Source organism: Mastigoproctus giganteus, chromosome 10, assembly GCF_048544385.1.
Source record: "Mastigoproctus giganteus isolate SK-2022 chromosome 10, ASM4854438v1, whole genome shotgun sequence".
In the NCBI taxonomy this organism is placed as follows: domain Eukaryota; kingdom Metazoa; phylum Arthropoda; class Arachnida; order Uropygi; family Thelyphonidae; genus Mastigoproctus; species Mastigoproctus giganteus.
The window spans coordinates 25,137,678-25,161,371 of NC_143584.1; the positions used below are offsets into that span (position 1 = coordinate 25,137,678).

Below are 23,694 nucleotides of genomic sequence, written 5' to 3' on the forward strand. Positions count from 1 at the left end.
ATCAACATGCTTCGTGTGAAAAAAAATTATTGTTCGTAGACAAAGTAAATTTTATCGTAATCATAACTAAAAAAAACTTACATTTTTAATCAATTAAATTTTTTTCTGTTTCGGGCAGGAGGACCCCTTTCGACCGTGGGCCCCAATGCACCGCATTGGCATAGTGACAGTTTATCTGTGGGCATAATTACGCCACTGGTTTTCACCTTAATACTTAAAAAAAGAAAAACTGTATTCGTATTTAACCAATTGCAAACTATCGTATTTTGTTCGCCATTATTTGGCCAATGGTTTCTTATAATCGATTTCTAAGTTTTTTTTTTTTTTTTTTTTGAGTTTCTTGGAATACTATACTGTATATCTAAACAAAAACCCAGTAATTAAAAACCTTACATATGTATGGCACTTTTTTGTGTTTTAAATTAGACAACTCTTAATTTATATTTAAATATAAAAGAAGAAAAATAAAAACCAAACAAATACTAGAATTATTATTACTTGACGGAGTAAAACAATTATATTGTAACAATAATTTTAGTACTCGTCAACGATTGCTTCACCGAATACATCACTGACAAGAATACGAAACTGGTAAAATATTGCAAATGTTCTCCTTGACTCGCCCACTCTGCCACTTGACGTACGTATGACACAGCCCACGCTTAATGCCCTTTCTCCTTGCAGATTACGTCTACTTTCCCTTGGACGTAGATGTTGCTCATTGGATATACGTCTAATTCATTTGACCAATAGAAATCATGATACAGTGGCATATGACGTAAGGAGAAAACGTAAACAGAGAAGTAGCGTTTTCTAGTGCGCTGGTATGAACGCTCTGCCAGTGCGGACTTTTGCTTGTCCTTTTTGTTCTTTTCTGTATGCTTTGTGTAATTTATAGAGCATTATCTAGTAGCAAAACCTGTAATTAAAAATATTAGAAAGGTAAACAGTATAAAAATTTTGTTATTATTTGATTATAGAAGCATGAAGTCTTTAAAATTAAGTTTTTGTAAAGGTGAAGCTGTCTTCCTCAATTGCCTGTTGTCCTCAAGGACAAACTATGTATAGTTGTTAGTTCTTGGGTGTGGGATTGAGCAGCTGATTTTCAAGGTCATATGGAACTTTATATTGTAGCAATTTTCAGGTGACTAAAGGTAATATTAATAGTAATAACATATAGCGAAGCGAATTAAATCTATTCTTTTGGCAGATTTGAAACTACTGCCATATTTTTGTAGTATTTTACAAAACAGTGTTGATTGAACTCTGTAGATCGCAGTAATTCAGCAAAACTGGATGTTTAGTTAATGTCTAGGGACGATTACAAAAAAAAAAAAAAAAAAAAAATTAAAAATATAAAATTTTTGTTAAGCTTCAGATGGTTATTCTTTCTCAATCTAAACTCTAGTACTTCGACACTTATATCATAGTATCCGCCCATTTTTCAAATATTTGAGAGATGATGTTTAAAACCCAGTTTAACTTATTCTGAGTGATATTAGTTTGTTCTGGTGGAAAAACGGGGATCTTTCAGTTTACCTTTAACCTTAGGAGCTGTATAAAATCAGAAGGGGTAACATCAGGACCGTACAAAGGTACTTGGGAGCCCGGATGCAAAAGGGGTTAAGGGACATCGTTTATTTATGTTGAGACTTTAATGATCCTGGTGCGGCCCATCCAATGCATCCCCCATTTGCACGGCCCTAGGGGTAATATTTTGCCTGTAGGGTAAGTGGAGAATTGCTTTGATGCTTAACTCATGCCCTTCCTCAACAATTTAGGCTGTGCCCATGATTGCATTATCATGATGCAGTAGAACACTGGTCATTTTTAAATCATGTTCTAGCCCACTTTTTACATAATTTGAACTTCAGTGTAATAATTTTCAGATTGTTTTTCCATGTTTTGAAAGTTGATCATCACACACTTGCTAGCATGCATCGTAGATTTGTTTTTTTGGAGGTGGATGTGCCTTGCTTCCACTGTGAACTTTGTTGTTTTGATTTGGGATCATATTGACAGATTCAGGGCTAATCATATTTTGCTTAAAAAAAAAAAAAGTAATTTTTCTAACGTTGGTAGGTATTTTGAAGGTGAACACTGATGTCAATGCTAACTTGCTTCCAGGGCCGCATTAATGCTATGGCCAAACTGACCATGGCTGGGGGCCTAACCAAAGAGGGGCCCCGTTTTCAATGTAAATGTTTTCTATAGTAGTGTATTAAAAAAAAATTCTAATAATAATAATAGTTTTTACAGATGACAGAAAAATATGTATCAATGAATAAAGCAATATAATATAAAAACCTATGTGGTATCTATATGTATGTGTGTAATATATATATTAAAGGGTTCTCAAATTTATCCTTAATCTGACCCTGCCTGCTAATGTACATGAAGAGTTGAGGGACCCAACATGACAAATAAGTGCCATTCACGCATGCATTTTTTAAAATGCATTTTGCACTCTCATAACTAATACCTAAGGTTTCTCTTAGTTTTCTGACTGTAAGTCATCTCTCTTCAAGAATGATAGAAACTGCTGTTCCCAGAAATGGTACAATCTATAAGATTTCTAGTCCTCTTTTCCTTGGTTGGATTACTGTTTTAAATATTCCAATCCTAATTTTTTCTCATTTCATGTCAGTAAAATTATTCTTGTAAGGCTGAAATTCTTTATTCTGATTCCACCCTAAGATTTTCCTTCATCTAAACCTTGATTTTCCACTAAATATGTTGAGGCTATTCAAGATAAGAATGTAGCATATTATAATTGGATTGCATCCATATCTCCAGCTTCATTTTCTGCATACACTAAAGCTCATGACATCTTTAAAAGAATTATTAATCAACCAAACTTGATTTTTAACAGATTAAGAGTAGAAACCTTGCTTTTTGTTTAAATGGTATTTGATCGTTCTGTTCTCCTGCCAAAGCTATTGGCCACAACTTCTGTCCATCTATACTTCCACTTGTTTTAACTGGATGGTTCTGTTGCATCACCAGATAAAGATATTACTGCATTAACCTTTATACAAGGCCATAGTTAGGCCGTATATTGAGTGTTGTATATGGATCTGGAGGCCTCACTTTAAGAAGGATGTCGGTCTACTGGAATGGGTGCAGAGAAGGGCAATCAGATTGTTGAAGGGAACAAAAGGGTGCTCTTACCTAGTAATGCTTCAGTTCTGCAAATTGCATTCTCTGGAGATTAAGCACTTGCAGGGTGATCTGATTGAGGTGTTTAAGGCCTTGAATGGATTAGGTATGCTGAATGTGAATGGCATTCTTCCTCTTGCTGAGACTACACACACATGAAGGAGCATAAATTTAAGTTAAGGAAAGATGGAAGTTGGAAAGATGTGTGGAAGTTTGCCTTCAGCCAGTGGGTGATCGATTGTTGGAACAGGCTTCTATCTGTTTTTGTGGAAGTGGATTGTTTGAATAAATTCAAAAAGAACTAGACATTTTTGGGGACTATGGATGGGTGAAGTGGTTAGTATTTTTTTTTTTTTTTGGCTGATGCTATATAAGCTTGCTTTCTTGCATCATTTGCTAGTACTACTACAAAAAATAGTAAGTTTAAGAGACAATAAAAAGGACCTCACTAAAGAGAAAATAGAATATAGGTAATGATTAAGATGTAGGAAACTAGGTGACAGAGGATTTGGTAAGAGAAACGAAGGAAATGGAAAAATATTAATATCAAAAACAGCAGTAGGATGCATAGAGAGATTAATAGTAGGATTAGACGAGTAACAGATAAAACAAGAGAGGAATGAGGATGGGTTTTGTAGGTAATTAGAAGAAGTATAGAAAAGTTAGGAAAATATGATTTAATGCACGAGAGTAAGAAATAAGGGAAGAGGTCAGTTGTTATAGAGGAAAGGTACTAAGAAAACTAGGGGAGATAAGGGGGCAATGGGTGGAATATGTTAAGGAGTTGTGTGTTAAATGAGTGGCAGAAAGAGGGTGATTTTGATAATGTAGAAAAAATGGATCAAGAAAGCTTGGGGACAGTCATAATGGAGCAAGAGGTAATCACAGTGTTAAAGGAAATAAGGCTGTAGGTATTGATGGAATTCTGCTGGAGGTGACTGAGGGGAAGTGGACTTAAGGAAATTAACAAAATTATGTAGATTAATGCATGAGCAAGGAGAATGGCTAGAAGATTTTTAATACCAGAATAATGATGCCAGTAGAAAAGAAAAATCATGTAATGAAGTAAGATTTTAGAACTGTAAGTTTGTTACTGCATGCAGAAAAGATAATGCTAAGAATATTAAACCCAAAGGATGAAGGAATACATGGGAGAAGGACAGATGGAACAAGGAATGCAATAGGTATGAACAGAATGTTGACAGAAAGACTTCTGCCAAGTGAACAAAGATATATGTACATGAGGTATTCTTTGAGTGGCATTATGTGTAGGTAAACTATTGAAGGTAATAAAACACCCAAAACTATGGAACTCATAAGATTTTTCAACAAATTATTGTGACCAAAGTGATCTTTTGAAATGGTGATATTGCAATGACAGCTGGCAAGTGTTTATGTATTATTGTTATTTACTATATAAATTTAACCTTAAAACAAATTATTTGAATTAGATCTAAGTTTGATTTACTAAAACTTTTAATTCTATTAAAAATTTTAAGAATTCCATAACGAATAACCCTTAGTTACTGTCTTTGTAGTCACTGAAGTAAGAAAATGCCACAAAACAGTTGAATCCATTGTACATATTTCCAATTTGGAAATAAACGTAATAATACTGATATGTCTTGAGTGCTTATTATCTTCAAACAGCATGTGTGTATATATTTTATAGATATGGAGAAGGCTTTTAATTGAATATATTTGAATGAATAGGATTGGACTGGAATGGCAGAAAAATGATTATTAGATTGTTAGGGGTCAAAAAGTAATATTTTTAAAAGTAATATAGACAGGGGTGTTAGCTGTCCCTGACTTTATTTAATATTTAGAAGAAATGTTAAAGGCACATTAACTAAAGGAAGAATGAATGAGGAAGAACTTTATGGGAGAAGTTATAAAAGTGTTAGATTTTCGGGTGATATTGGCACAGGTGGGCAAATTCTGAGGAAGGATTGCAGAAATTGGATAATGAGAATAAATGTTGAGAAGACAGGTGTTGAGAGTGGGAGGAGAAAGCTCTGAATTAAATATGGAAACAACAGGAGAGAGAATAGCACAGGTGAGTGAGTATAGGTGTTGGGGAAGCCTAATGGGGAAGAAACAAAAAGCAGGAGAAATAAGAATAATAATGTGGCATTGTAAAAGTGGGTGGTCTAAATAAATTTGAGGAAGAACTAGACAAACTATTAGAGATGGACAGGTGATATGGGAAGTGTGTGTGTATCTTTTTTTTGCAATGCTGTATAAGTTTGCTTTGTTACTACTACTATTATCTACTAATAACAAGACAGCTAATACAGCAATTGATGTGGTTATTTTTTTTTAATAAACCAACTGAAAACTATTGAATAATTAATTGATAAGTGTAACAATTGAATGACTAATTGTTATTCCATTTCATTCAATCACATTAGTAGTAGTGGCATGTGATGCAAGAAAGCAAGTGTATGAGCTTATGCAGCATCAGCCAAAAAAAAAAAAAAAAAAAAAATCACACCATTCCCTCCAAATGCCTGCCCAGTTCCTCCTTAAATTTATTCAACCTATCAACTTCCACAGATGGAAGTTTGTTCCAGCAATTAACCACCCGCTGGCTAAAGGCAAATTTCCGCACATCTATTCTACATCTGTCCTTTCTTAATTTGAATTTATGCCCCCTTAGATTCGTAATCTGAACAAGTGGAAGGATCCCATCAGAATTCAGTGTGCTCAATCCATTCAAGGCCTTATACACCTCAATCAGATCATTGTGCAGGTGCCTAGTCTCCAGCCACTGCAATTTGCAGAACTTAAGCCTCTCTTGGTAAGAGGATCCCTTCATTCCCCTCACCAATCTTGTTGCCCTTCTCTGTACATGCTCAAGTAAATCTACATCCTTCCTAAAATGAGGTCTCCGGACCTGTACACAATACTCTAGGCGTGGCCTGACCATTGCCTTATACAGAGGGATAATCACCTCCTTTTCCCTGCTAGCAAAATTCCTATATATAATTGACAAAACCCCATGACCTGCATTGCTCAGAAAACTTCATATCTGACTGCACAATTACTCCCAGGTCTTTTTCATTTTCTACCACCTTAAGTGTAGTACCAGACAGTTGGTATGTTCCTCTTGTGTTACTTCTACCCATATCTTTGCATTTGTCAAGGTTAAACTTCAGTTGCCACTTCTTAGCCCATCTGCCCAAATTATCTAGATCCTGTTGCAGTAGCACACTGCCATTCATATATAAAAGACAAGACTGTGGCAAAATGTTTGTTTATATGTATATGTTTTTTATGTGCTGATTCTAGTGATGTTTTTAATTTTTCTAGGTTCAGTATTTTGGCAGCATTTGAAGGTTTTGTTTTTGTGATTATTACACCAGTATTGTGATATGTATATAAGTTCTTGTAGTATTTGTGTAATTCCCCTCCCCTAATTTGTTATGGCTACCAAATGAAGGTTAATTTATCTCCAGCCTCATTTTGCTTTATAATATTTGGCACACCCATGGTCCTGAGCTGGATATCATCATCTTCTCTTTCTTGGTGATTCCCCTTCTACTTCTCTCTCTCTCAGGGTAATTCAGAAAAATTTTTTTTGGCTGGTGCAGCATAAGCCTCAGGTTTCCTTTCATCATATAGCTAATAATAATAAAATGAGGATAGCTTCACCTGTCCAAAGCAGGTGAAGCTGTTGGTGGTATGAAGCTTTGTAGTGCACATGAAGTCCATTATCTGTGATCAAGGCAAGTTGGTTTTGTGGTAATTATAAGTGTATGCCTTTTGCAATACCTCAAATAAGAAGAGTGCTCACACACTATCATAATGGCTGCCACTTTTTTTTTTATAGATATCAATGTAAAAAGGTTATGGATTGAAAAGCTGACATCATTTGTACAATCTGCTATTGCTCCTGCCATACAATGTTTATCAATTCTCAATCCATCTTCCAGAGTAGAGTTTAGAATTCAATGATGAATTTTGTGATTAAGATCTTGTGGATTATGCCTCATAATCCTGGTTAAGTTAAGGGCTACATTTCCTTAATAATAAGGAATTGGATGACTTAGTGAGAATCTGGTTCTAACCAACATCTCATTTAAAAGAGTGAAGTTGCTGGACCCTAGCAAAGATTTCCACATACAGAAAAAGACAAGCCAGTTATGCATGTTTTTTTATACTGTTGCAGAATTCCTGTGCTGTTGCTTTGATTTAATTGGTTTTTGAAGAAATTAGTATTAGTTACAGTAGAGAAGGGTGGTATCTTTTTTATAGAAAGTAAAAGTTTAAAACTGTGCTGCTCTTCTCATTGTGAAGCAGCATAGCTTTAAATTTTTACTTGAATGGTACTAGCAGAAGAGAATAGTCTTCCACCAGAACTGAGTTGTATCATGGTGCACACAATGTCCCTTGGTTTCAAGAAACAGTATTGTATTCACCATTCCATATGAAGCTGGGAATTTATTTGTATTGGACATTCAAGGTGACTGTTTCCAAAATTGTCTGATGCACAAGTGAAAGGTGGCATACTTACTGGTCCACAAGTTAAGCAACTGTTGGCTTCACAAGAACTAGAATACAAAATGACTAGTGTTGAGTGAAATTCTTGACAGTCATTTTGCCTTGTAGTGGATGGCTTTCTAGGAAACACACAGAGTGAAAAAGAGAAAGTAGTGGTTGATTAAAAATCACGGAAAATTTTTCTTTTGATTAACCCTAGGAGGGTTTCTGCTTTTCAGTTTGCGATTTTGGATTTTAGCTTGTTTATTTGTAGCAAAGAATAATACTCTGTTGTGCATGAACATTAGATATTTTTACTAAATGTGATATAGTATTATTGCATATTTACTTTTCTTTCATTTGTGGGTAAACCACTGGTGTTATTCAAACTAAGATCAAAACTAAATTAAAACTAAGACAGTAGTCACAATCAGCATACCTAATTTCACAAAGAAGTGCCAAGAAGTGAAAATAAACAAACTTTTTGAATATCCGTTACATTAACCAACTTATTAATAAGGTGGATGAAGTGGCAATTGATGACAGAACTACCAAATAATACTGTCTTTTGAGGTCATAATGGGTATCATGGTGAGATCCAGTGCTCCTTACATTTTTGGAATATAGCTCTAAAATGGTTTTAAAAGCTCAGCTGCTAGATAGTCTATTGGGCCGAACAACCTTGCAAGAGATTTCCTGCCTTGGAATCTCCTCTGGCTTAAAAAATCTACCTCAGTCTGTCAAATTCATCTGTTGCCTCTACTGTTTTCTCAACTTCACTAATCACTTGGAAATGCTTTGACTTCCTTTCTTTGAACCTTTACTTTCTGTCATCTAACTTTCCTAGCAGTGAGTTAGTTTTTATTTGTGATTTTGATGTTCACAACTTGGTTGCTTTCAGTTTTCTGATTGCTGGAAAGCAGTTGTTACAATGCTGAGGCTTTTGTAATGATCTCACACAGCTTGTTCTTATACTACCTGAATACCAGACAATTCTAACCACACACTCGACACCCTCTTTTTCTTGCCAACAAAGCTTCCAGTGTCTTTTGACAGAAGGATGTTAGAAGAATTCTGAACAATATACCAAGAAAGCTCCAAGTATTTCTCCACTTGTTCTTAAAATTTGTGCTCCTGTGTCACCTTTTTCCCCTTGTGCTTGGAAATTTGCTTGTATCCAGCCATTTCCTAAAAAGGGTGACAAATTCATCTCTCCAGTTATCTTCCAATTACGCTTATCTCTTCTCTATCCAAAGTAATGGAGAAATCCATAAACTGCTAACTCTTGAACTTCCTCAACCTTCCATCTGATTATTGATTGCCAATATGGATTCCGTCAGTGTCTAGCCACAGGTGATATATTGGCTTACATTACTGATCTACGGACAAATTTAGTGGAAAAGTTTGGTGAAACTCAGTTATCCTTGACATTTCTAAGGCTTTTGATCATGTTTGGCATAAGTCTTCCAAGCAAAATCCCATCTTATGGCTTGTCAACTGTTTTTTTACAATTGGATATCCAGTTTTGTCTCTGCTTAATCATTGTGGGTGATGGTAGACAGTGCTCTGTCTTCTCACTTCCCCATTAATGCTAGTGTTCCTCAAGGTTCAGTTTTTTTCTCTCTCTTTTTTTTTTTCCTTGTATATATGTTAATGACCTTCTGCTGACTGGACATCCTATTCATGGTTTTGCTAGTGATAGCATGCTTCGTTCCACTTTCCCGTTTGAGAAACCTTGCTGTTCAAAAACAACCTCCACCTCTCAAACATTTACCACCAATTTTTTAATTGTTGATCTCCAGGTTATTCTTAAAAGGGCAAAGAAAACTAACTTCAATCCTTCTAAAATTCATTCCTCTTTTATTTTTCATTAAAAAAAACAAAGCCTTCTGCTTCTTTCGATGACAACTCAGATTTCTAGACAAGATCATATGATCGCTCTGAAAATTGTCCTGGCTTTCCCCCTCCGGGTGTTACTTTTCTTTAAACAACTACTCATTCTATACAGATATCAAATCTGTCTCATCATGGAATATCGTTCCTATATCTAGGCTGGTATCCCTAAAACCTCTCTCTCTCTCTCTCTCTCTCTCTCTCTCTCTCTCTCTCTCTCTCTCTCTCTCTCTCTCTCTCTCTCTCTCTCTCTCTCTCTCTCTCTCTCTCTCTGACTTCTGTATTCAGAAGAGTGCAATCGGTTTAATCAATGACATGACCCATCTCTTAGAGTCTCTCCACTCTGTCTCATAGGCTATCAGTTTTTGCTGCATTTCTTTTCTGTTGATACTTCAGTGGACAGTGTTCTTCCAAACTGGTATCTCTAATTTCCCTATTCTCTTCCAAACTAGTACTTTCTGAAAGCAGTCGGCATCCATTCACTGTTCATCTCCAAACTTGCAGAGCCAACTTTTTCTCTTCTTTGTTTATCCCTTCTGTTTGTGTGCATGTGTTTTTAACAGTTTTCCTTCTAGTGTGTTTCCCAAAAATTATAATTTAGGTTTACATAATCTAGAGAAATTCATGTCTAATGTTGGTCCCTGAGTTTTGTCACGGAGCTCTTTCAAGTATTGCAGACTAGGGCTTTTTTTTTTTTTTTTTTTTTTATGAGAACCCCAAACACGAGAAGTATTAGAACCTATAGTACTTAGTACCGTGCTTGGGTTGGAGGTTGAGAAGATGAAAGAAGATATTTGTTGACATTGGACTTGAACTTCTGTAGATTGTAATTTTCAGGAAATACGTATGAACGAAGGTTGTTCCAGAAAACGGCAGTTGAATGAATAAATGAGGAAGATGAAAAGTTGGTTCTGTGGGTTTGAAGTTGGACAGTAAATGGATGTTGGCTGGTGGCGGCACGTGTTCGGACTGTTTTGAAAGAGAGAGCGGAAATTATAGAAGCCAATTCAGAAGAACAGTGCCCATGGAAGTATCTGTAGAAGAGGCATGCAGCAGAAACAGTACATCTATGAGAAAGCGAGTGGAGAGACTCTGTTAGAGATGAATCATTAATTAACCTAACTGCCCTCTTCTGAATGGAATCAAGAAGCCTGAGAGAGGTTTTGGGGGCACCACCCCAGATGTGGGAACAATATTCCATGGCAGGGCGGATTTGCGATTTATACAGAGTGAGCAGCTGTTTGGAAGAAAAGTAACGCTGAGAGCGAAAGAGAAAACCAAGTTTTTTAGATGCAGAGGAAGCAATATTTGTAATGTGCTTGTGCCAAGAGAGATTAGAAGTCAGGGTAATCCCCAAAAGAGATATATCATTTTGCCTAGAAATCGGAGTGTCACTAAAGATAAGCATAGGAGCAGAAGAATCCTTTTTGCGAGATATAAGACAAGACTGAGTTTTAGAAGGGTTGAAATCAACTAAGTTGTCTTTGCCCCACTGGAGAATTACCTGAAGATCGGCATTTAAGGAATTGGCAGCAGATTTTCGAGAACTTGAAGCTGATTGAGCAGGACAAGGTTTCTCAAAATGGAAAGTTGAATGCAATGTGCTATCATCGGCAAAACTATGGATAAGATTTCCAGTCAATGGAAGAAGGTCATTGATATACAAGAGGAAAAGAGTGGGGGAAAGAACTGAACCTTGGGGGACACCAGCATTAGTGGAGAAGTTAGAAGACAGAGAGCCATCTACCATCACCCTCAGTGAGCGATCAGAGAGAAAACTGGATAATTACTAAAAAATACTGCCAATTACTAAAAACAGTTGGCAAACCATAAGATGGAAGCTTGTTTAGAAGACCTTTATGCCAAACACGATCAAAAGCCTTTGAGATGTCAAGAGCAACTACTTGTGTTTCACCGAACCTTTCCATTGAATTAGTCCATAAATGGGTAACATAAGCCAGAATATCACCAGTGGATCGACACTGACGGAATCCATACTGGCGATCGTTGATCAGACGGAAGGTTTCTAGGTAGTTTAAGAGTTGGCGGTTATTTCCTCAAACAGGCCTCTGAGGTTGGGTATATTCATACTGTGGATTTTAGTGTCTTGCACCAACCTTGCATAGAAATAAAACAAAGGAAACTGGACTTTTAATAACTGTGTTTATAATAAATTATAATAACCTGTATTTACAATAAATTTAACTTTACGATAAACTATACATATAGGCGGAGGCTGCACACAATCGTGTCTCAGGTTAAGGACCCCATTCAAAAAGAGAACACAAGTGGGGTCGTATATAGCATTAGATGCCCGGATTGTGGGGAATGTTATGTAGGGGAAACAAAACGCCGTCTCAAAGATCGTCTGGGGGAACACACTAAGGCAATAAGAAATGCGGAGTATGGCAAGTCCGCTGTGGCCGAGCATTTTTGGGAGAAGCAGCACCAGATCTCCCCGGACGATGCTATCATCACCGATCGGGCGCATAAGTTCTGGGACCGTAAGTGGCTCGAGAGTTTGCGGATCTGTTCTACAATCAACATTAATAGAGATAGAGGTACGCGGATTCATCCCCTCTTTGAGGCCACTATCCTCAGAAGGGATGAACGGTTCCGTATGACTCCCGCTCGAGCCACTTCCGGTTCCACAACGCAAGAGAACGGAACACGTGAGAATGAAACACGTGATGAGTAACATAAACCTGCTGATATTTAAAGATGTACTGCAGAATAAGAAAATACCGCTGAAGAAGAAGGCTGGAGCCTTTGAAAGCTATGGTTCTTTATCGCTTTTAACTTAGTATATTTTAATGCATTTTATTGTTCATAATGTAGCAGATTTTAATATTCTGGTTCTTTATCGCTTTTAACTTAGTATATTTTAATGCATTTTATTGTTCATAATGTAGCAGATTTTAATATTTTATATGTATAGTTTATCGTAAAGTTAAATTTATTGTAAATACAGGTTATTATAATTTATTATAAACACAGTTATTAAAAGTCCAGTTTCCTTTGTTTTATTTCTACGCAAGGTTGGTGCAAAACACTAAAATCCACAGTATGAGTTGGCGGTTAATTGATTTCTCCATTACTTTAGAAAGAGTAGAAGTAATTGCAATGGGACGATAATTGGATGGGAGGGATTTGTCACCCTTTTTAGGAACTGGCTGGATATGAGCAAATTTCCAAGCAGAAGGAAAAACACCTTTGGAATAAGAAAGTGAAAAAAGGCGGCAAAGAATAGGAGTAAGTTCAGGAGCACAAGTTTTGAGAACAAGTGGAGAAATACCATCAGGACCTGGAGCTTTCTTAGCATCAAGATTCATCAAAATCCTTCTGATATCCTTTTGACGGAAGACCACAGGAGGCATTGAATGGAGCGTGTTAGGAATGGTGGGAGGTGTTTTACCAAGATCATTAATACATGAGCTGGAAGAAAAATGGGATGCTAGCAGGTCAGCTTTATCCTTGGCTGAAGTGACAACAGAACCATCTGGTTTGGACAGAGGTGGGAGCAGAGATGGGCAAAAGTTGTGGCCAATAGCTTTGGCAAGAGACCAGAATGCTCGGCTACCATTAGGGAAAGAAGCAAGTTTTCTACTCTTAGCCTGTTCAAACTCTAGTTTGAACAGGCTAAGAGTAGAGGCTTGTTAGGCTTGCTATGTGGAAGTCTAAAATTTCAACAGAACTGGTATTCAGGTGCCTTTTTGGTCAAATTTCAGTGAAGTCTGATCATCCTGTGACAGCCACATCCTTTGTATGCATCTTCACAATGGTAGATTAGTAAATAATACACGATTACACTGATTATTAGGTTTGTTTGTTATTTGGTTTTTAGGAACATTAGCAACTAAGGCGGTTGGTAGGTGGAACAGACTTCCATCCTTTGTCGTGGAAGTTGATAGCCTAAATAAGTTTAAGGCTAAGCTGGACAGGTATTTCGAACGAACAGAGGGGTGAAGTGGAAGTGGGTATTTTTTATTTATTTATTTTTTTTTTTTGGCTGATGCTGCATAAGCTAGCTTTCTTGCATCAAATGCCTCTACTAATGCTAATGCTAAAGGCGATATTGCTCCTGGGATATGCGGTGGTCATTCCCTGACCTTTCCGTATTTGGTGGCCACAGGCTCGAACCCCGGTCTAGTCAAGAAGCATGTGCTATGCACTGCTGCTCCTGCCCATCTGGCTATGGAGGTGCCGATTATTAGGTAATTGCAGTGTGACAGTGTTAATTGATAGTTACTTTTCTAAATGGAAGTAACCCATGAAAAAAAAAACTCATTTAAAGTCACAATTGGAGTAATTGATGAGTTATTTGTTGAGAAAATTGACTAAAAATGATCAATTAATTAATCAAATGTTAAATGTAATTATTGAATTATTAATCAGTAGTCTACTTCATTTGTTAGTACCCATCACTACATAAAAGATGGAATCATGTCTTACAATGCTCTGTGAATGGAATGGGTCCTTTCTCCCACTAAGACTTTGAGCATGGTCATTTCTACTGGGGAAGTGGAAATTGTTGATTGTTGCAGTGGCATGTTGTATTTTTTAATTTAATTTTAAATTTCTCAGATCAAATTTTTTTGTTTTAATTGTAATGTAACATTATTTAATGCTGCTTTACTTTGAATTCAGTATCAATTTTTCAAAATTAACTGCTGACTATCAGTATTAGTATTGGCAAAAATTACAAAGAAGCAAGCTTTATACAGCATTAGCCAAAAAAAAAGAAAACTTCCTATGCTTCACCACTAATAATTTTTCTATTCCTCTGTAAATTTTTCAAACTGCCTGCTTTCACAATACCAGATGGAAGTTTGCTGCAACAATCAACTACCCTATGACTAAAGACAGATTTTTGCACATCTAACAGCAACCATCCCCACAATTTAAATTTGCTCCCTTGAGTGTATTATCTGAGCAACAGATAATACACTCAAGGGAGTGTATTATCTGAGCAACAGTTAGGATACCATCAACATGTCAGTTGTGTATGCAGGGGCCAGCCATTCTGAGGGTGCAAGGGGTGCACTGCACCTGGGCAACAACGTTCAAAGGGTACCTGAAACCTACACATATGAAGAAAATTTTAAAGGGGACGCCAAATTGCGATTGGCACCTGGGCGCCACATACCCTATGAATATGTATGTGTGTGGGGAGGAACTAAGTACAATATTTAGTAGATTTGAGTTCGATCTGGGCTGTCATTTTTAATGTTAACTGAGTTTGAATGGCTACATGTAGAAGCATATTTTATAATCTGTCACTCTGATTTCAGGTTACTTTGGCATAATTTTACCTTTGGCATGGTACTAGTGACAAAATCATAGGATGTGATTTCATGATCTATGTCTACTTCTTTTACAAATTAAGTTTTACAGGAAAATTTAAGAGGAAATATTGTAGTAGTTTATTATTATTATTAGCCATATGGTGCAAGGAAGCCCAAGGCTCATGCTGCACCAGCCAAAAGAAAAAAGGAAATATCCGAGTTACCTTGAGAGAGAAAGTACAAGGGAATCGCCAAGAAAGAGAAGAATGATGATGTCAGCTCAGGACCCCGAGTGTGCCAAGCTCATACTCACCAGTGTGATCCCCCTGGGGTTAAATGATTTGAAGTAGAATGAAAATACTGTTGTTTTAGGCACTTTCTATACAAGGCTCAGTATTGAGTATAGAGACAGTATTTGTTTTTATCTATTAGTAATTGCTAATATATGACTAAGTTTGCTCTCATTTCAGAGCAAGTTTAAAGTGGTCGTTTTTAGTGCATTTTTAGGATATCAAAGTTTAGTTCCGTTATTGGCAAAATTAATCGTTTACTACGGTGTCTACCTTGAAACAATTGGATTCTCTCTCTCTCTCCCCCTTCCATTCTCCCTATCGCTGTAAAGAAACTTTGATCAATGTTCTGTAAATAGATCTGGCGAAGGTAGTAGACAGCATTTCTATTTGAAGACAGGGTAATTACATAACCAGCATTCCTAAAGTCTATTGCAGTAAACTTCACCCTACTGATTTTCAAGGTTAACTACTTATATTTGAACAATTGCAGTTATATGGGACAGTAATAGCTAAGCATTTTTCTCTCGCTTTATATTAGAAATAGAGTTGACATCTCTTCACAAGCCCCAACCTGGAAATGATTGCGCGGGGGTGAGAAGAAATATTTTTCATGTAAAATACACATTTTTCAAATTACTTTGTAACGAAAAAATTAATTGTAAAACGTTATTTATTAGGAAAATATTACTGCAAGGAAGTTTTGTCATAATTATTTAGTTGTACAATTTGTAATTTCCGGTTTAGGACCTTATCACTGTGATTTAAAACATTGTGGTTCACCACTTAACATTTATATCATAGGTAAAAATTATGTTTTAAAGAAGTTGTGCCGAATGAAGAAATTGCTACTAGTAGCAACTATTCGGAAAGAAAAGTTTGAGGATTTCAAGTCTGTCGCGTGAAACAGAAAATGCGGAATCGGCTTTTGACACGGAGACGTTCAGAAATAGTCTGCCGTATACAACTTGCTTATATGTAAGTATCGATCAGATAGTGAACGGAACATGTCAGCACTTCATAGTTCGTCAGACAAACTTTGTTGTTACACAGAATCCTAATGTGTACACCCAGAAAGTAGAAAATATGTAGATGTGTTAAAAAAATAAAAAAATAAAATAACCTCAACTAAAAAATTGGAACCGGCAAGAATTAATTTTATTCATATATGCACGAATATTTATTTTTAGAAACTGTTTGATAGAGAATGGTTTTTGAACTTCCTCCTGTACATTACCGAAAACTAGATTAGTGTACAGTAGCAATATTTCCGATGTTGCCATATTTTTATTATGCATAATCGTAATACATTTGCATTTTTCTGCATTTACATTCAGATTCCTCAAACGTATCGCTTTAGCGCAATGATATGTGGTATTTAAAGATTCTATTGTTTATTTTATTTTTTTTTTTTCAAGAAAAGCATTCTTATCAGATCAGTCTATATACTGTATTGAACAGCATGGCTTGACACTTCGAAAGTGATTCTCAAATATTGGTGACATGAAGAGACCCCCCCTTTCAATTTGAATTTTCGACGCACTTTCAACAATTTTTACGAGCCACCAAACCTAGTAAAACTGTTTCCATTCCATCACGTTTTCAATATTTATTTACTTTCGGACATTATTTGCGGACTCCTAAGGTGTGCACGGACCACAGTTAAATTTCAGTGTCGCCATCTATCGACAAAAGGTTGAACTGCCCTGTTAAAAAATAAACAAAATTACCTAGATAATATTATTAGTAGCAGTAGCAAATGATGCAAGAAAGCAACTTATATAGCATCAGACAGGAAAAAAACGTATACAATTCACTCATCCATACCCTCCAAAAATTTGTCTAGTTCTTGAATTTATTCAACCCATCCACTTCCACAACAACAGATGGAAGCCTGTTCCAACGATCAACTGCCTGCTGGCTGAAGGCAAACTTCTGCATCTCTATCCTGCAACCATTCTTCCTCAACTTGAATTTGTGTATAGTCTGAGCAAGTGGAAGAATGCCATTAACATTTAGCTTACTCAACCCAATCAAGGCTTTAAACACCTCCATCAGATCTCCCTACAGGTGCCTGATCTCAAGACACTGCAGTTTGCAGAACTGAAGTCTTTCTGGGTAAGAACACCCTTTTGTTCCCTTCACCAATCTGGGTTCCCTTCTCTCACCCATTCCAGCAGAACTACAGCCTTCCGAAAGTGAGACTCCAGATCTGTATTCAGTAATCAAGATGTGGCCTAACCATGACATTATACAAAGGATAATCACCTCCTTATCCCTGCTGGCAAAATTTCTGTAAATTGACAATCCCCATTGATAACCATTCTCTGTCTTGTTCCACTTAAATCATCCGTAATAACTTTCCCTTAATGCCACATTGCTTCACTTTGTACAGCTGTCTTTTATGTGCAACAGTAGCAAAAGCCATCCTGAAATCCAAGTATATTATATCAAAATTATTTTTTTCATCCAGTTCCTTGATTACTGCATCATAGTAATGCATCAGATCAGTTAGACAAGACTGACCCTGAAAAAATCCATGCTGTGATTGCAGTATAATTGTATGCCTGTCCAGATGGTCCTGCATTACTTATTTAATCAGTGATTAGATTATTTTCCTGGAACAGACATTATGTATGCCAAGTGCCATGTAAGTTTATTGGCCATATGGTACGATGAAGCCTGAGGCTTTTGCTGCAGCAGCCAAAAAAAAAAAAAAAATTGAGTTACCCTGAGAGAGAGAGAGAGAGAGAGAGAGAGAGAGAGAGAGAGAGAGACCAAGAGTCTGAAGTAGAAGGGAATCATCAAGAAAGAGAAGAATGATGACATCCAGCTCAGGATCCTGGGTGTGACTAGCCCATACTCACTAGATGTGAGCCCTGACATGACCTACAGCCTAAAAAAACTATATAATAATACAGTCGGACCTCTATATGACGAAATCGATCATACCCTTGAAAAAATTTGTTAAACAGAAATTTCTTTATAAATATACATGATCTTTTCAACAAGGAAAAATACTGTAAGTTCAGAAATATTAGCATTAGTAGAGGCATATTATGCAAGAAAGCAAGCTTTGCATCATCAGCCAAAAAAAAAAAAAAAAAAACCCTTCCCATTTCACCCATCCATTCATTTCAAATGTTTGTCAAGTTCTGCCTTGAATTTATTTAAGCTATCGACTTCCACAATGGCCGATGGAAGTTTGTTCCAGCAATCAACTACCTGCTGGCTAAAGGAAAATTTCCGCATATCTATTTGACAACTGTCTTTCCTCAATTTCAGTTTATCCCTCTCAGGTTTGTAATGTGAGCTAGAGAAAGAATCCCATCAGCATTGAGCCTGCTCAATCCATTCAAGGCCTTATACACCTCAGTCAGATCGCCTTGCAGATACCTAGTCTCCAGATGCTGCAATTTTCAGAACATTTAAAGCTTTTCTTTGTAAGAGCACCCATATGTTACCCTCACCAATCTTGTTGCCCTTCTCTTTACTCATTCTGATAACTCTACATCCTTCCTAAAATGAGGCTTCCAGACCTGTATGCAGTACTCAAGGTGTGACTTGACCATTGCCTTATACAAGGGGATAATCACCTTCTCATCCCTGGTTGCAAAATTCCTGATAGTAAAATGAATATATATATATATATATATATATATATATATATATATTTTTTTCTTTATAAAAACCCCAAACACGAGAGGTATTAGAACCTGTAGTATTTAGTACCGTGCTTGAGTTGGAGGTTGAGAAGATATTTGTTGACATTAGACTTGAACTTCTGTAGACTGTAATTTTCAGGAAATACATACGAAGTAAGGGTGTTCCAGAAAACGGCAGTTGAATGAATAAACGAAAGATGAAAAGTTGGTTCTGTGAGTTTGAAGTTGGACAGTAAATGACTGGTGGCAGCATGTGTTTGGACTGTTTCAAAAGAGATAACAGGAATTATAGAAGCCAATTCAGAAGAACAGTGCCCATGGAAGTATCTGTAGAAAAGGCATGCAGCAGAAACAGTATTTCTATGAGACAGCGAGTGGAGAGACTGTTAGAGATGAGTCATTAATTAACCTGAATGCCCTCTTCTGAATGGAATCTAGAAGCCTGAGAGAGGTTTTGGGGGCACCATCCCAGATGTGGGAACAATATTTCATGGTAGGGTAGATATGCAATTTGCACAGAGTGAACAGCTGTTTGGAAGAAAAGTAACGCCTAGAGCAAAAGAGAAAACCAAGGTCTTTAGAGTGCAGAGGAAGCAATATTTGTAATATGCTTGTGCCAAGAGAGATTAGAAGTCAGGGTAATCCCCAAAAAGCAATATATCAACTTTCCTAGAAATCGGAGTGTCACCAAAGAAGCATAGAAGCAGAAGAATCCTTTTTGCAAGATATAAGACAGGACTGAGTTCTAGAAGGATTGAAGTCAACTAAGTTGTCTTTGCCCCACTGGAGAATTACCTGGAGATCAACATTTAAGGAATTGGTAGTGGACATTCGAAAAGTTGAAGCTGATTGAGCAAGGTAAGGTTTCTCAATATAGAAAGTGAAATACAATGTGCTATCATCGACAAAACTATGGATAAGATTTCCAGTCAATTGAAGAAGGTCATTAATATACAAGATGAAAGGTGGGGGAAAGAAGTGAACCTTTGGGGGCACCAGCATTAGTGAAGCAGTTAGAAGACAGAGAGCCATCACCCTCAGTGAGTGATCAGAGAAAAAACTGGATAAGCAATTACTAAAAACAGTTGGCAAACCATAAGATAGAAGCTTGTTTAGAAGACCTTTATGCCAAACACAAACTAAAGCTTTTGAGATGTCAAGAGCAACTGCTTGTGTTTCACTGAACTTTTCCATTGAATTTGTCCATAAATGGGTAACATAAGCCAGAATATCACCAGTGGATTGACACTGACGGAATCCATACTGGTGATCGTTGATCAGACAGAAGGTTTCTAGGTAGTTTGAGTTGGCTGTTAATTGATTTCTTCATTATTTTAGGAAGAGTAGAAGTAATTGCAATGGGACAATAATTGGATGGGAGAGATTTGTCACCCTTTTTAGAAACTGGCTGGATATGAGGAAATTTCCAAGCAGAAGGAAAAATGTCTTTGGAATAAAAAGGTGGCAAAGAACAGTAGTAAGTTCAGGAGTGCAGGTTTTGAGAACAAGTGGAGAAATACCATCAGGACCTGGAGCTTTCTTAGCATCAAGATTCGTCAAAATCCTTCTGACATCCTTTTGACGGAAGACCACAGGAGGCATTGAATGGAGCGTATTCGGAATGGTGGAAGGTGTTTTACCAAGATCATTAATACATGAGCTGGAAGAAAAATGGGATGCTAGCAGGTCAGCTTTATCCTTGGCTGAAGTGACAACAGAACCATCTGGTTTGGACAGAGGTGGGAGCAGAGATGGGCAAAAGTTGTGGCCAATAGCTTTGGCAAGAGACCAGAATGCTCGGCTACCATTAGGGCAAGAAACAAGTTTTCTACTCTTAGCCTGTTCAAACTCAAGTTTGGACTGATTAATAACTGCTTTACAATTGTTGCGAGCTTTGGTGTAGGCAGAAAATGAAACTGAAGAATTGGAAACAAGCCAATAACAATATGCAACATTCTTCTCTTGAACAGCCTTGGCACATTTATTGGAAAATCTAGGTTTAGATAAAGGACGAGATTTTAAAGTGAAGTGTGGAATAAAGGATTCCATTCCTGCAAGAATAATTTCACTGACACGATCTGAGCAAACGTTGACATCAGAAGTTTTTAAACAGTAATCCGACCAAGGAAAAGAAGAAAAGAAATCGCAGGTCATCCCATTTTTCATTCTTGTAATGCCAAACAGCACGAGGTTGGGAATAGCCATGAGATAAAGGCTCCATTGGAGAAGAGACAATCACCAAATTGTGATCTGAGGTGCCTAAATGACTGCTCACTTCGACTGTGTACTTAGAAGGATTGTTTGTGAGAAAAAGATCAAGCATGTTGGCTGTATGGTTAGGATTATCCCGTATTCTTGAAGGTAAATGAACAATCTGTGCAAGGTTATTAGTAATTGCAAAAGCCTCAGCATCTCGACCAGCTGGGTTGGTGTGACTAGAAAACTGAAGCCAGCTGGAGTTGTGAACATTAAAATCACCAAGGAAAATTACCTCACTGTTAGGAAAGTTGGACTGGAGAAAGTCCAAGTTGCAAGGAGAGGAAGTCAAAGAACTCCAAGTGATTAGTGGAGTTGGGATAGAGACAACAGATGAATTTCACAGAATGAGGTAGAGAGATTTTAAGCCAGAGAAGATCGAAAAGAGGGGATTCCAAATTACAGTCTCTTACAGGGAATATTGGAATGGACATATGCACAAGTACCACCTTTGTTGTGAAAGGAATCATACAGCGAATAATTTGGGCAATTGAGATGAGCAGTAGTTGAATCAACCGATAACAGAGATTCTGTCAGAAAAAGTTCATGGGGGTTGGCAGACTTCAAGTGGAAATGAAAATCTTTGAGATTAGAATTGAGACCACGTATATTTGTGAAATGAACTAGGAAGTGTTTGGGTGGTTTAGATCTTTTCGCAGATAAGCTTACTCTATTAGTTTGAAAATTCATGGTGTAATCAATAGTAAGAAAAAGTGAGGGGACAAGCTATATGAAGTAATGAAATTTTTGGGTATGGCAACACATGGTAAGAATATACCCAGATCCTTGACATATCATGGCCTCGACAATGTCCGCCACACACACACACACACACACACACACTACTTGGACTCCCTCCAGTCACTATCTGGCAGAGTAGAGGTAGCAAGATTATATACTAGCTGATCCGGAAGCCTCCTAAAGAGTTAACAATAGGTTTGGTCTGGTGTACTAACTATCGGCCGGCCTGCGAACACCGTTTTAGAGCTGTACCATTAAAATGTAAGGAAGATTGGATCTCGCCATGATGTCCATCATAACCTCAAAAGTCATCAGTCATACTGCATGATGGAAATAGAAGATGGGAAATAAATCAGAAACTCTTCCCAAGATTGCTCAGTGTCTTGTAGTAGTTCATTGCTGTTAATTGGCATTTTAGCAAAACCTGCTTTTGCGAAACAATTCTTAATTGTTGTTTCTGTCACATCTTGATTCCACACTTTTGCCAACTCTGATATGCACATCCGCAAATCTATAGTTCGGTTGGTTTCTATTCTCAGTATAATTTTTTTAACATGTACCTTTGGTAGTGCATTTTCAAATCCTTGGCCTATTGGCTACAATTTAGATGAGGTATTCAGAGGGAAGAAAACAAGCTTCACACTTGTAAGTTTTGAAATTACCGAATGAAGTTGCGCAGGGCAGTTGTCGACAATCACTGTGATTTTTCTATTTTCTTTCGTCATCATTCTGTCAAAATTTAAAATCCACTGCTCAAAAATTTCACTTATCATCAAAGATTTTTGTTGTAGTTGTAGTCCAAATCTAATGACTTTACTCCTTTGAAACATTGGGGTTGTTTACTTTTGCCTATTGCCAAAAGTTTCAGTTTTTCATTACCAGCCATATTTGCACCAACCAAGGCTGTAATTCTCTCCTTACTATTTTTATCACCTTTAAAAGACACTGTCTTGTTCGGCAAACATTTAAAAAATAGACCTGCAAGTTGAATATGTCTTTGGACTCGTAGTCCTCCATAATTTTTTTCAAAACTGTTTCTTTCTAATGGGTATAGTCTTCTACGATTGCTACTCCACTTTCATAAGAAATAACTTTTTTGAGTGCCATGGCACTCTTTAAATTTGTTCAGCCAACCAGAATTGGCTTAAAATGTTTTATGTCCCAGAAAAGATGCATACACCATGGCCCTTTCTTTTATTAATGACTGTGATATTGGCACATTTTGGTCTTGAATCAACTTCATCCACTTAAAAACTGTTTCATCTGGATCTTCACACACAGGCATAATTTCGCATGCTTCCAACTGGGTCCCATTTCCTCAAACAGTTTGAAAATTGAAACAGTTTTTCAGAATGGTTAATACACTAATGTCAGGAATAAGAAATTTTAAAGCAGTTTTTTTTTTTTTTTTCCCTTTAACATCCCGATCTACACTATTAAGCACTTTTGTCTTTTCATGTTACACTCATGGATTTCCTCTTAGACACTATTACTTGTACAGCAGCTAAAACAAAACTGATTTAGAGACCACTTGTACCTACCATGTAAACAGAGACAGGTGAAATTTAGTGAAAGTGTGGATGGCTAATTTCTTCCAAACGACAGATGAAAATCCGGGATAAAGGAAAATCACTCTGTTCTAATTCTCTAATAGGATGCTTTTATGTAGAAAACAGGTTGACCAGAGTCAATGTCCACGTCTGGAAAATGCCTTAATCTTTGCCAATGGCTGTGGACACATAGATAGCAGTTAATCAGCACGACTTCTCAGTATAGTAGTGTATAAGCTGTTTAGGTTTTACTTCTTTTTAGCCATTGCTGACTCACTGCTGGGCAAAGGCCTCTCCCAAAACCTTCCATCTTTTTCTATCCTGCATTGTGGTTGGCCAGTTTCCTCCTGCAGGGTTTTACAGGTGCCAC

The 23,694-nt window shown here is 37.0% G+C and overlaps 1 protein-coding gene across 2 annotated transcripts in view; it reads left to right on the top strand.

Moving 5' to 3' along the window:
- The first annotated feature begins 834 nt into the window (after positions 1-834).
- LOC150078879 (uncharacterized) overlaps positions 835-23,694 on the top strand; it is a 57,004-nt gene continuing 34,144 nt past the window's right edge. For both annotated transcript variants that reach the window (XM_090382732.1, XM_090382733.1), the window contains exon 1: positions 835-942. The gene's annotated coding sequence lies outside the window, so the exon portion shown is untranslated. The remainder of the gene's footprint in view (positions 943-23,694) is intronic.